The sequence below is a fragment of the Pongo abelii genome, chromosome 20 (genome assembly GCF_028885655.2).
Source record: "Pongo abelii isolate AG06213 chromosome 20, NHGRI_mPonAbe1-v2.0_pri, whole genome shotgun sequence".
NCBI classification, from domain to species: Eukaryota; Metazoa; Chordata; class Mammalia; order Primates; family Hominidae; genus Pongo; species Pongo abelii.
Window position 1 is genome coordinate 39,613,383 of NC_072005.2, and position 12,116 is coordinate 39,625,498.

At 44.8% G+C, this 12,116-nt stretch overlaps 1 protein-coding gene across 22 annotated transcripts in view; it reads left to right on the forward strand.

The window, feature by feature from the left end:
- GARRE1 (granule associated Rac and RHOG effector 1) overlaps positions 1-12,116 on the forward strand; it is a 101,126-nt gene that overhangs the window by 6,865 nt on the left and 82,145 nt on the right. For 4 of the 22 annotated variants that reach the window (XM_063719214.1, XM_063719199.1, XM_054538470.2 and 1 more), the window contains exons 1-2: positions 1,249-5,242; positions 6,265-6,384. The gene's annotated coding sequence lies outside the window, so the exon portion shown is untranslated. 22 annotated transcript variants of the gene reach the window in all.

The following is a 12,116-nucleotide window of genomic DNA, read 5'->3' on the forward strand; positions in this document are numbered from 1 at the left end:
TTGGCCAGGCTGGTCTTGAACTCCTTACCTTGTGATCCGCCCACCTTGGCCTCCCAAAGTGCTGCGATTACAGGCGTGAGCCACCATGCCCAGCTGCTGCTTTTTTTTTTTTTTTTTTGAGGCAGAGTCTCTCACGCAGGATGGAGAGCAGTGGTGCAATCTCAGCTCATTGCAACCTCCACCTCCTGGGTTGAAGCAATTCTTCTGCCTCGGCCTCCCAAGTAGCTGGGATTACAGGCATGCGTCACCACGCCCAGCTAATTTTTGTATTTTTAGTAGAGATGGGGTTTCACCATATTGGCTAGGCTGGTCTCGAACTCCTGTCCTTGGGTGATCTGCCTGCCTTGGCCTCCCGAGGTGCTGGGATTATAGGCTTGAGTCACCTCGCCTGGCCTCTGCTTCTTGATTCAGCCTGCACACGGCTGCCAAGATAACTCCCAGTGTCTTATATATGTTTAAAAGCTTTTTGTGACCCTGTTTCCTGATGAAGTCCAAACATACTAAGATCCTCTGACTTCATGAAAAACCACGAAGTTAAAATGTAAAAATATTTATATCTTAGAATTTAATAAAAACAGGACAGGTGCAGATGTGGATCAAGCTCAGAGAAATCAGTGGAAAAAGCAAGGTACAGAACAATGTATATATGCCCATTTGTGTTTTTCTAATTTTAAAAAATTTCTCCACTTTTGAAGTAATATGAGCTCGTTTGTTTAAAAATATATATATAGGCCAGGCATGGTGGCTCACGCTTGTAATCCCAGCACTTTGAGAGGCTGAGGCGGGTGGATCACCTGAGGTCCGGAGTTCGAGACCAGCCTGACAACATAGTGAAACCCCACCTCTACTAAAAATACAAAAATTAACTGGGCATAGTGGTGGGTGCCTGTAATCCCAGCTGTCCGGGAGGCTGCGGCAGGAGAATTGGTTGAACCTGGGAGGTGGAGGTTGCAGTGAGCCAAGATCGTGCCACTGCACTCCAGCCTGGGTGACAGAGCGAGATTCCATCTCAAAATAAATAAATAAATAAATAAATAGTGTCTCCCTCTCTCAATAGAGAGAGAGAGATAGATATACGTGAAATAGGTTTATAAGTGCAGAAATAATTTCTAGAATGATAGAAAAGAAACTGGTTGTTTTGGGGATGAGACCCCAGAAAACCAGGCTATTAGGCTGAGTTAGCTTTTTCTTTGCATACTATTTTGTATGGTGTGAATTTTTTTCCCTGTGTATATGTCTTGTCTTTTCTTTTTTTTTTTTTTTTTTTTGAGACAGAGTCTTGCTCTGTTGCCTAGGCTGGAGTGCAGTGGTGCAATCTTGGCTCACTGCAACCTCCGCCTCCTGGGTTCATGCGATTCGCCTGCCTCAGCCTCCTGAGTAGCTGGGATTACAGGCGCCCGCCACTACGTCTGGCTAATTTTTGTATTTTTAGTAGAGACAGGGTTTCACCATGTTGGCCAGGTTGGTCTCAAACTCGTGACCTCAAGCAATCCATCCACCTCGGCCTCCCAAAGTGCTGGGATTACAGGTGTGAGTCAGCGCACCTGGCCTATGTTTTCATTTTAACAATAACGTTTAAAATAAATGTCTATGATGGACATGGCTGTTGTGTAGAGTGAATATAGCATGGAGGTTAAGAGTGAGGACTGTGCAAGACGGCTTGGGTTCAAGGCCTGCCCGTGCCTTGACCTCAGTTTACCTCCTCTGAAAATGGGGAGGTAGTAATACCTGCCTCCTGGGGTTGTAGTGAGGCATTACTGAGTTAATATTTGTAAAGTCCGTGTAACAGTTCCCAGGAGGTATGTGTTTGTCGTTGTCTCTGTTGCTCTGTCCCTGTGCTATGCATGACCGTAAGTGTAAAGATGTGTCCAGCCTCTGTCTCTGATGCTCCCAGTTCATTTGGAAAGGGAGAGCATGCAGCTAATAATGACAGAGACAGCAGAGGCTGCAGGAGTCAGGCTCCTTGGGAACTGAGGTGGCCCAAGATGGTTTCATCAAAATGGTGGTCGTTAAATATGGGTAATTTCTAGAGGGAAAATAACACAAAGGGACTTTTTCCATGTTGTGTGTCCCAGCCAGCCTGAGGCAGGCAGAGGAGTCAGAAACAGGACAAGAGCTGTGAGGAGGCCTGAAATTGGGACATGTCATGTGATGACATGTCTTTTTTTTGTGTGTGTGTGGGGACGGAGTCTCACTCTGTTGCCCAGGCTGGGGTGCAGTGGCACGATCTCAGCTTACTGCAAGTTCTGCCTCCCGGGTTCATGCCATTCTCTTGCCTCAGCCTCCCAAGTAGCTGGGACTACAGGTGCCTGCCACCATGCCCGGCTAATTTTTTGTATTTTTAGTAGAGACGGGGTTTCACTGTGTTAGCCAGAATGGTCTTGATCTCCTGACCTTGTGATCTGCCCGCCTCAGCCTCCCAAAGTGCTGGGATTACAGGTGTGAGCCACCACGCCCGGCTGGCATGTCATTGTTATATGGCAGAGTTTTTCTTGGCGTATATGAGACAATGATATGATTTGTAAATGATGGCATCTTTGACTCAGTGAAGTGTGGTTGCTCTGCCTTGATGTTTGGAATGGCTGTGAGGTGTTCCTGTGTGATTTATTTAACAATCCTCGTAATGCAGGGCACGTGGGTTATTGCTCATAGCCAGTGTTGCCAGTGAGTGTTCTTGACGCAGGCCTCTACATTAACCGCGAGTCTGTTCTAGGATTTGTGCCTAGATAGAGTATTGCTTTTCTTTCTTTTTTTTTAGTCATTTTGATTATGTTCCTTGTGTCTGGGCCACTGTCAGTTAAGTGTGTTTTCAAATTGACAGTTGCAAAGAATCATAATGGGAAGATTTTTGAAAGTGGAGTTACAGCAAGATATTACCTGAAAAAAATCTGATTTTCTTACTAAAAATGATTTTGGGATTAAGTACTAGTGAGATGCTAATTATGGCCAGGAAACCTGGAAATACTTGCGACTTCCCTCACCCCACCCCCAGGTACCCAAGTTGGATGTATGTGCATGGGAACAGAGGCTGGGGAAAGCTGGCTTGGCTCCCAGACTTGGGTGCTGCAGGCTCTGGTGACCTAGGCAGGAAGAGGCAGAAGTGGTTCCTCTCACCAGCCACAAGGACCTGTGCTGCTCCTGGGTGTCAAGGTGGGAGAGAATGCGCTACATCCTTGTGCTTGAGTCACTTTGTAATGTACTTTGTAATTCGAGGTGATGCCCCTCCTCAACTGTGTCCCTTCTGTTCTTGCCTCTGGCTTGGGGTTGAAAGAGGAGGGAGTGGTGGGCAGGGAAATGGGAGGAGCCATGACCTCTTTCCCCTCCAGCACATAGGGCATTACTTCTTTTAGTTTGTTGCCTGGACTTGGGAGTTGGGCCCAGAGCTGCAGGAAGGTAAGTTTTATTTCTGAAAGTTGTTTTAACTTACAGATTTTGGGGGTTCGAGGGAGTTTGTTTTCGACTAGTAGAAGACCAGAATTAAGAATTGCAGTGGAAGATGAAATGCTATCTTCTTACTAATCCACGGCCTCTTTCAGAGCAGTAGCTTTCATTTACGGAGACTGAGGGTATGGCAGAGGCTGTGCTTTATGGATTTAATCCTCAGCAGTACTGAGGCACAAGAGTTAGGCGACTTGCTCAAAGTTAGTAAGTGCCATTTATTCAGCTGATATTTACTAAGAGCAGGAATTCACATCTAGATCAGTCTGATTCCCATACCCATACCAGTAACTACTGCATTTTGGAAGTGCGTGGTTTCCATGAAGTTTCTTTGTATTGGAGCATCTACCTGAAGGGCAAGGGCCTGAGCATTTTCTCCTTTTCCCTTATTAACGGTAAGCTCCTTGAGAGCAAGCATTATGTCTGTCTGTTCACCACTGCATCCTGGATGCCTGGAGCAGTGCTATGCACTTAGGAGAACCTTGGTGAACGTTTGAGTATGTGAAGGCTCATGGCGCAGATAAGTGGCAGAGCCAGAAGCCAGCCTGGAGGTGAACCACTGTGGGCCTGCTCTCTGGGGCTGTCTTCCCTGCCTAGCGAGTGGATGGTGAGGAATCACCTAGAATTTTCTCATTTCTTAATGTTTGACCTGCTGAAATAAGAATGGGCTTCCTGGCTGTGACTCTGATTTTCTGTTGGTTTTTTTTTTTTTTTTTTTTGAGACTGAGGAGTCTCGCTTTGTCACCCAGGCTGAAGTGCAGTGGTGCGATCTCACGGGGTTCAAGCGATTCTCCTGCCTCAGTCTCCTGAGTAGCTGGGACTGTAGGCACGTGCCACCACGCCCAGCTAATGTTTGTATTTTTAGTAGAGATGGAGTTTCACCATGTTGGCCAGGATGGTCTCGATCTCTTCACCTCGGCTTCCCAAAGTGCTGGAATTACAGGTGTGAGCCATTGCACCAGGCGACTTTCTGGTCTTTTTGAGGGATGGGAAGGTTTGCTGGATATGCAGAATTGGAGTCAGTGTTCTCAGCTTGGAAGAGATGTTATAATTTATTGATAAAATTTTTTATGGATGCCTTAAATTCTCAGAAATGATCTTGAATCTTAAGTTTATCTAAAATTTGTATAATCCCTCTCCATAGTGAGAAAAAAATTTCTAAATTATAGTTTGATTTACCTATTTATATATAAGCTTCTGGATAAATACTTGTTTTTTTTTCCCCCATTTGAGGTTAATTTTGGATAGGTTCCATAGTGCAAAGTTGTTAAGAGTGGCAGTATAGAATTTTTAAGTTTTCTTGGGCCAGACATGGTAGTTTATGCTTGTTATCCCAGCACTTTGAAGGGCCAAGGTGGGAGGATCGCTTGAGGCCAGGAGTTCGAGACCAACCTGAACATCACAGCGAAACCCCGTCTCTGCAAAAAAATTTAAAAATTACCCGGGCATGGTGGTGTGTGCCTATAGTTCCAGCTACTTGGGAGGCTGAGGTGGGAAGTTGCCTGAGCCCGGGAGATCAAGGCTGCAGTGAGCCGCGATCACACAACTGCAGTACTCTAGCCTTGGCAACAGAGCAAGAGACTGTAGGGTCTCACTGCAGCCTCAATCTCCCTGGCTGAAACCATCCTCCTACCTCAGCCTCCCAAGTAGCTGGGACTACAGATATATGCCAGCACACTGGGCTAATTTTTTTTTGTTTACTTTTTAGTAGAGTCGAAGTCTTGCTATGTTGCCCAGGCTGGTCTTGAGCCCCTGAGCTCAAGCAGTCCTCCTACCTTGGCCTCCCAAAGTGCCGGGATTACAGGTATGAGCCACTGTGCCCAGCCAAGACCCTGTCTTTAAAAAAATAAGTAAAAACAAAAAAAATAGAATTTTAAGTCTTCTTAAATAACTTTCTAATGGACACAATTAGTTTTCAGTAATCCAACTTTTTTTAAGAAGTTTTGAAAACTTTTTTTGGATACCTAGGCTTTTGCACATTGTACCACACTGTAACAAAATAAACCGCAGGTTTCTAACTGGTGTAGATTGTTGATTTTTTTTTTTTTTTTAACAAATTAGGTTTGAATAAATTATATAATTGCTTTGTGATTTTTTTTTTTTTTTTTTTTTTTGATGGAGTCTCGCTCTGTTGCCCAGGCTGGAGTGCATAGCGGTAATCTTGGCTCACTGCAACCCCTGCCTCCCAGATTCAAGCAGTTCTCCTGCCTCAGCCTCCTGAGTAGCTGGGATTACAGGCACCTGCCACCATGCCTGGCTAATTTTTGTATTTTTAGTAGAGACGGGGTTTCACCATGTTGGCCAGGCTGGTCTTGAACTCCTGACCTCGTGATCCACCCACCTTGGCCTCCCAAAGTGCTGGGATTAGAGGCGTGAGCCACTGCACCTGGTGCTTTGTGATTTTTTTTTTAAAAAAATCTATTTAGAAATAAATTATTTTCACTCCCTGATTTACACTTGAATTTCCACCAGCAACACAATTTGTTGTCACAAATGTTTTCATAGTACTTGGGCACATTTGATGCAGAAATTTTTAATGGTCCAAGACTATTTTAGTTGATAGATGAAACCTTCATTTTACCTGAACAAACTTTTTCTGAAGTTTAGGAGCCAGCTTTGTTCATCCTTTGGTGATAGGTGGTGGTTTGTATGTGTTTGTAGACAAAACTTTCCTTGGCGGGGATTTGCCCCTTTTTTTGTTGTTTCTTCTTCCTTTGAAGATCTCTGTTTAACAAAGATTTTTTTTTGGCTCACAGTGTTCCTCTAATAGAATTCCTTCAAGAGTTCTAATACTGGTTTTGTTTTGTTTTGTTTTGATGGCAGCAGGTTTTGAGAGTGAGCTTTTGACTTCGTAAGAAGACTAAAACAACAGTCTTAGAGTACAGTTAAGTCCATTTGTTACCAGAAAATCAGACAGACAGCTAGGTCTGTCCTCATCAGGACCAGGTAATACTGGATTTTTTTTTTTCATTAAATGTTCACTATTTTTCTTTGTGTGAAACTGAGGCCAGGCATAGTGACTCACACCTGTAATCCCAGCACTTTGGGAGGTCGAGGTGGGAGGATTGCTTGAGTCCGGGAGTTTGAGACTGGCCTGGGCAACACAGTGAGACTCCGTCTCTTAAAAAAAGAAAGAAAAAAGAAATTGAATATGTGGTGATTACTACCCGTTTCATTTACTTTTTTACTTATTAACGTAGTGACTGTTTAAAAAAAGTTACACATTGATCTTCCTGTTCCTCCCCCACCAAAAATAAAAGCAAAAACAACAAACCACCCCTCAAATGAAACAAAATTAAGCCTGTTCTTTATCTATATGACTACTTAGCACATTTGACCTATTTTTTTAAAACCTCTGTTATTTTGAAAGTAAATTTGGCTCTGTTGACCTTGTGGTTAGAAAAGTTGTTCTTCTGCTTAAATGAAATGATCAGTTGTTTGTAGATTACCAAATATAAAAGCTCTTCAGAACCGCTAATGATAAGTTGCTTTGGCTTCATAGAGGAACGCCATGGTTTGTGGTGGTAAATTGTTACAGAGCAAATGCCAGTACCAGAGGCCGTCATGGATCACCACGTGGAAGCAGGTTGTTCCCACGTGAGACTGGTAGTGAGCAGGTGCTGCATCTGTCTCCTTTCCCACTGCATCCTGGGTGCCTGGAGCCTCACAGGGTTGACCCGTGTTGGGGGCGGGGATGGTTGTAGAAGCCTCTTTATTTTAGTTGTGATAGATTCTGGCACTGATTAGAATGTTTATTCAGTAGTTTTTTTCCTATCTGCCTGAGTTTTCATAGCTCAATATAGGATAACAGGGCTTCGGATTTTGTCAACCGATCAATTATATAGTAGCTCTTTTGTTTTGTTTTTAAAATGTGTTTCTCTTTCTTTCTTCCTTCCTTCCTTTCTTTCTTTTCTTTCTTTCCTTTTCTTTTCTTTCTTTTCTTTCTTTCTTCGTTTCTTTCTTTCTTTTCTTTCTTTCTTTTCATTTTGAGAGAGGCCCTTGCTGTGTTACCCAGGCTGGAGTGCAGTGGCATGATCATAGCTCACTGCAACCTTGAACACCTGGGCCCAAGTGATCCTCCTGCCTCAGCCGTCTGAAGTGTTAGGATTACAGTGTGAGCCACTACACCTGATCTTTGTTTTGTTTTAGTAGCTACCTCTTGACTAGAAAAATAGTTTAATCTTGGCCTCCTTAAAACTTTTTCATTGATATTTTTTACTCTGCTAGAACAGTTCAGTTTTTGCATGTCTTCAAGTGAACATGCTTTAGTATTAATTCCATGGAAGCCATTTCTGTAGAATAGGCTAGTGTCCAGTTTTGTCCAGTTTTCCTTTTGGAGCAGTGTCTCAGGCACAGAAATAGTCTGGGCTTGGTGGACCCCACCCTAAAGTGTCACTTCCTTTCCTCTGTCCTTGCTCTCCATGTCCGCCTTTCTCTTGTGATGTTTTAATGATACCCTCCCTGCTCAGTGATTTGTGTTCAGGAAGCTAGGCAGTGATTACTTTTGTTTCTGCTTTGTGAACTTCCTCCCCCACTTCCTATTTTTACCGCAGTTGCACAGGAAATGAGGCGGCTCCTGGCTGGCTGCTGCTAAGCCGTGATTTTAGGTGGCAGAGGACAAGGCCTTAGGGCCTGAGCCATTTAAGGCATTTTCCACCTTAGTCTTTTCACTACCTTCTTCCTCTAGGAGTCATAGGAACATGATTTTGTGATTGGGTTGAGGTGACATCATCTCCTCAGCCTTGTGGGTGGAGACAGGGGTTGCTGTTTAGTTGGAGGACAGCACTTTTGTGAAGGAAGTGAGGGCTTTTTTCAGCAGTAACAATGTAGGTGGAATGTCGTGGCTCTGTGGCCCTCTGCAGCTTGAGGGAAGGTTAAGTTGAAGGGACAGGCCCTGTTGCAGGTAAGGCTAGGAAGGTGGATTCTGGTTACTCTCTAGAGGGCCTTGACTGGCAGCTTGAAGTGAGCTGAGGAGCCCAGTCTGCTCTCTCAGATCTTTGAGGAAGGCCTCAGCCTCTGTGGCACCCTCCTTCCTTTGAACCTATGGCATTTGTTTTCTAAACGACTTATTTAGCATTTATCAGTCTCTTTTTTGATGATCCCCCTTCTTAGCTTATGGACCAGTTATAGCTTAATTTATGGAGAAAGTTTGTATCATCTCTCCAGAAAGAAGTAACTTGTTACACGTTAGTTAACTTGAATATGGAAGGTGCTCAAAGCATTAGTTTATCGGAGATTCTTAAAAGCTGCACTGTTGACATTTTGGGGTAGATAATTCTTTGTAGGGGCTGTCTTGTGCATTATGGGATGTTCAGCAGCACTTCTGGCCTCTACCCACTGGATGCTACCCACTAGCACTTGCCCAGTGTGACAACCAAAACGTCTCTAGACATTGCCAGATGTTGGTAGGGCAGAGAAGGACACAAAATTATACTTTTCCCCACTTGTTGAGAACCACTGTGTTAAAGAATTGAATTACTAATTACTAATTTATAAAATGGAATAAAGTAGAATGTTTGGTTCCCTGGGATTAAAGCCATTTGTTAGTTTCTGTTTTCATATCTGACATTCTCATAATTCTTAGTTTGTTACTTAGAGTATGCTGCGCTCTATCAGCTTCAGCTAGTGTTCAGGTATACCTTCTGTGCACTTTCTTTCTTTTTTTTTTTTTTTGAGATAGAGTCTCACTCTGTTGCCCAGGTTAGAGTGCTGTGGCATGATCTTGGCTCACTGCAACCTCTGTCTCCCGGGTTCAAACGATTCTGCCTCAGCCTCCCTAGTAGCTGGCACTATGGGTGTGTGCTACCACACCCAGCTAACTTTTTGTATTTTTAGTAGAGACAGGGTTTCACCATGTTGGCCAGGCTGGTCTCGATCTCCTGACCTCGTCATCTACCCGCCTCAGCCTTCCAGAGTGCTGGGATTACAGGTGTGAGCCACCGCGCCTGGCCCCTTCTGTGTACTTTCATTGAAAGAGCTAGGAGCCGGGCGCGGTGGCTCATGTCTGTAGTACCAGCATTTTGGGAGCCGAGGCAGAAGGATCGCTCGAGCCCAGGAGTTTGAGACCAGCCTGGGCAATGTAGGGAGACCCCATCTCTACAAAAAATAAAAAAATAAAAATTAGCTGAGCTACTTAGGAGGCTGAAGTGGGAGGTTCACTTGAGGGAGGTCAAGGCTGCAGTGAGCTATGATCGTGCCACTGTGCTCTAGCCTGGGGCATGGAGCAAGTCTCAAAAAAAAAACAAAAACAAAAACAAAAAAACTAGGGCCTGAGCCTTTGGCAGGCTGGCTTCTTGTCCTCATAGAAGGCATTCTGTCAGCTTCTGTGCCTTGATATTGCTTGCTCTGGAAGTCAGTTTCCTTGGAAGCTGAGTAGTGCAAGGGTAAAGGAGGGAATGAGAAACATTTAGGATGTAATAATAATAGGTAACATTTATGGAGCAGTTGCTATAGAAGAGGCACTGTGGTGAACAGGATTGGCAGGATTGAAAGGACAGGCTAGACAACAGGACAGGGACCATCTGGAATAACACCTTAAGTTTAGGTTAAAAGTTGGTTGTGCCTTTGACCAAGCAAGGCAGTAAATATAGCAGGAGGAGTGGGAAATGGAAAGGTGACAGGGTAAAACTTTTTTTGAAACATAGTCTTGCTCTGCTGCCCAGGCTGGAGTGCAGTGATGCAATCTTGGCTCACTGCAACCTCTGCCTCCTGGGTTCCAGTGATTCCCAGGTAGCGGGATTACAGGCGCCCACCACCATGCCCGGCTAATTTTTGTATTTTTAGTAGAGACAGGGTTTTGCCATGTTGGTCAGGCTGGTCTCAAACTCCTGACCTCAGGTAATCCACCCACCTCGGCCTCCCAATATGCTGGGATTACAGGCGTGAGCTACCGTGCCCTGGCTGTGAAAGGGTAAAACTTGAAGACCCTGCGGAGATGTCTCCTGGGTCTGGTCCTTGGAGAGGGAAGGTCTTGACTGGAGAGTTGAATTTGGGAATCATCAGCAGTGATATGGAGTATGATCTCCTAGAGAGAGGTCACTTTTCATTGCTCCAACTCAGCTTCTCGTCAGTTCCAAGAAGCTGACAGCCTTAACCATCTCCTAAGAGTGGTAAGCAGAGTGCCATGGTCTGGATATTTGACAGAGGTGGGATGGTGCAAGAATGGAGAGCATTGCAAGAATGGACGTGGCAGCAGATTGCCACGTCCCAGACCTAGCTGTGTGGTGACCATTACCTTAGCCATGTGGTGAGAACATGAAGAACTCACTTCATCTTGTTAGATGCCTCACCTACCTTATGGGGTCATTGTGATAACCTTGTAATTTGATAACACGACCAGGTGTGATGGCTTACGCCTGTAATCCCAGCACTTTGGGAGGCTGAGGAGGTTGAATCACTTGAGGTCAGGAGTTTCAGACCAGTCTGGCTAACATGGTGAAAAGTGTCTCGACTAAAAACACAAAAATTAGCCAGGTGTGGTGACGCACGCCTGTACCCCCAGCTACTTGGGAGGCTGAGGCTGGTCAATCGCTTGAACCCAGGAGGTGGAGATTGCAGTGAGCTGAGATTGTGCCACTGTACTCCAGCCTGGGCAACAGAGCAAGACCCTGTCTCGAAAATAAATAAATAAATAAATAAGTAAATAAATTTGATAACATGTAAAGTGTATAGCACAGTGCCTGGCCCTTACCCACAGTTAATGTCAGCTGTTTCAAGATACTTGATATCTAAAGCTCCAAGTATAATGCTTGGCACGTCATAGACACTTAGTGACTGGTCCATTTCTTTGGGGAGTACTTGTGTGGACGTGGCATGTCTTCACCAGCTTATTTATTTATTTTAAGCAGAACCTTATTTCTAGCATCTAACTACTGCCTCCGTGGTTGGCAAGGGTGACTTTATGAATGTTGTAAAGAAATACCGTTAAATAAGTACTGAGGATAAACTAATAATTCAACAAATATTTGTTAAATGTTTACATCGTGCTTAGCACCCTGGGATGTTTTGAATGAGCTCAGGGGTCCTGGGGGTTGGAGGTGGCAGGGAAACACAGAGCAAACCAGCAGTTGTGATCTAGCATGTTACAGTACAGTAGAGTTAATGTTAAGATGGGGCTAAAAACAGGGTGTTACGGCAGCAGAGGAACCCCTTGCTCAGTCTGTCAAAGTGGTTTCTCAGAAGAAGTGATGCCTAAGTTAGACATCCAAGAGGAATGAGAGTGAGCCAAGAGAGCTTTCCAGACAGTAGAAATGAAATGTATGGCCAGGTGGCGTGAGGGAAGATGGCACATGTAGAAAGTGGGTGGTGTTGGGGCGGTGTAAGAAAATTGGGAAGGGTAGTGGAGAGCCATAGTGGATTTTAAGCTCAGAGTGGTGTGATCACATTGACTCTAGAGTAGTCACACAGCATCTAGGGGAGAGTAGCCCAGGCATTTGGAAGATCACTCAGGAGGCGCCTCCATAATTCAGGCAGGAGGTAAAAACAGTAGCTTTGGTACGGCAGTGAAGATAGAAGGAAAAGGACTTGAGAGATACTAAGAAGGCAGGAAGGGGCCGGGCACGGTGGCTCACGCCTGTAATCCCAGCATTTTGGGAGGCTGCGGCGGGTGGATCACCTGAGGTCGGGAGTTCGAGACCAGCCTGACCAATATGGAGAAACCCCATCTCTACTAAAAATAC